Source organism: Arachis ipaensis, chromosome B05, assembly GCF_000816755.2.
Source record: "Arachis ipaensis cultivar K30076 chromosome B05, Araip1.1, whole genome shotgun sequence".
Classification (NCBI taxonomy): domain Eukaryota; kingdom Viridiplantae; phylum Streptophyta; class Magnoliopsida; order Fabales; family Fabaceae; genus Arachis; species Arachis ipaensis.
Genome location: NC_029789.2, coordinates 19,236,120 through 19,237,992, shown reverse-complemented (window position 1 = coordinate 19,237,992; position 1,873 = coordinate 19,236,120).

Here is a 1,873-nt window from a genome sequence, read left to right as displayed (position 1 = left end):
TTTGGAAAAAATTTGACCAGAATAGATCACAAGCTCCAAAGAAAAAGAAGAAGCCAGGACCAGTAACAAAGAAAAGGAGAAATGATGCAGATGAGGGTAATGAGGGAAGCAAGAAGTCTAAGGTAACTGGGACTCTAAAGAGACAACTAAAACCGTTTACCTGCAAATACTGTCTACAAAAGAGGCACACAAAGAGGGGTTGTCCAAAAAAGAGAGCAGCTGATGTTGCTCAAGCTCTTGCTGATGCAACTGCAGCTGCAGATGCAGCTGCTGCTAAGACAAAGCCCACTGAACAAGCACCTACTCAAGCTCCTCCAGATGCACCTGCTCAGGCTCCTCCAGAAGCACCATCTCAAGCTGCTCCAGAAGCCCTTGCTCAGCCACCTGCACCAGTTGAGATCGACCTCTCCCAGCCAAACTACTCCGATGCACAACAGTCCCAACATAGTCAAGAGGTAGTTGCATTTAGTTTCACAACTCATACTCAAAATTGTTGTCCACGTTCAACTGAATTTATGTCCTACTGAAACAGAATCCACCTGCGAGACCATCCAAGTTGCAGACAAGAAGGAGGTCCTCCACACCACCATCAGGATCGATTACTGTGGATCCACTACAAGGAGCAAGCTCAGCCACATCTTCAAGACTGGCCAACTTCCTAAAATTTGTCCCAACACCTGGCTTCAAGCCACCAAGAAAGAAGAAATGAAGATGTACCTGATCTTGTTTTTGCCTATTTTGGATGAAACTTGGCAGCTTTTTGTAAATGATGCTTTTTGTTTTGTGGCCTGAATTTATGGCAGTAGACTTTTAGTATATTTGAATAGAATATGACAATGATGGCACTCTGTGTCCTTTGGCTAAGGTGTATTTTGTCTTAAGAGTTGTCATTAGTATGGCAGGATTATTGTTACTTTTGTTAAAACTTATTGATATGGATATTATTATTGTTACAATTTCTTCCAGCTTCAATTATGCTACTTCAGATGCATTGTTTTTGCAATTTCTTTCAGCAATTTCATTGAATGACAGAAAACAACTATGACATTTGAGAAGAAAAATTTTTCTTTCTTCTAATACACTTCCACCCTGAATACAGTAACACAAACTCATCTTGAAGCTTTAACTACCAACATAAAACCAACAACAAAAACTACAAACAAAGCCAAACCTAAAATGTATATTTTTTGGGTTCTAACTTCAGCTTCTATCTTCCCAATTCTCCAAGCCAAATCCACCCTAACTTGGTCACCATCCACAGTAGACATTACCCTTCCTCTCAGGTCTTCTTCTCCAATGTCAGCCTAGACAAACAAACCACACCACTTCTTACCATTAACATTGTAGTTAGGGCACCCAAAGAATGGCTTGTTAGGGTTAGCCTCTGTTGTGGACCACCAAAGAACAGGGCGGCACCCACACTCACACCACTGCGGAACACCCGACGCTCTACTTCGACTGGAACTCCTACTGTTGGACCGGATGGAACTCTGGCTCCCACTTGCAATCATGCTGGTTAACTCGGAAGGGAGCAGGAGACGAAGAACCAGAGAGAAACGGAAAGAAGAAGAAGATGATGGGGTCATAGGATGAACTTAGGTTTTAAAAGGGGGATAAGGACTAAATTGGAGCAATTCAAACATTAGGCCACGTCATATAACCGTTAGTGTGTCCAGCGTGGCAATATTTGCCAAGTCACTAATGGCATATGACCTCCAGTGACGGAAAATAGGGTAAGGACTAACGTGATGCATTTTTTCGAATCTGGGGGACTAATTTGGTGCAATTGGGATCTGAAAGACTAAATCAGTACAACTCGTCAATCTCAGGGACCAAAATGGGGCTTAACTCGATCTTTATTAAATGTATATTT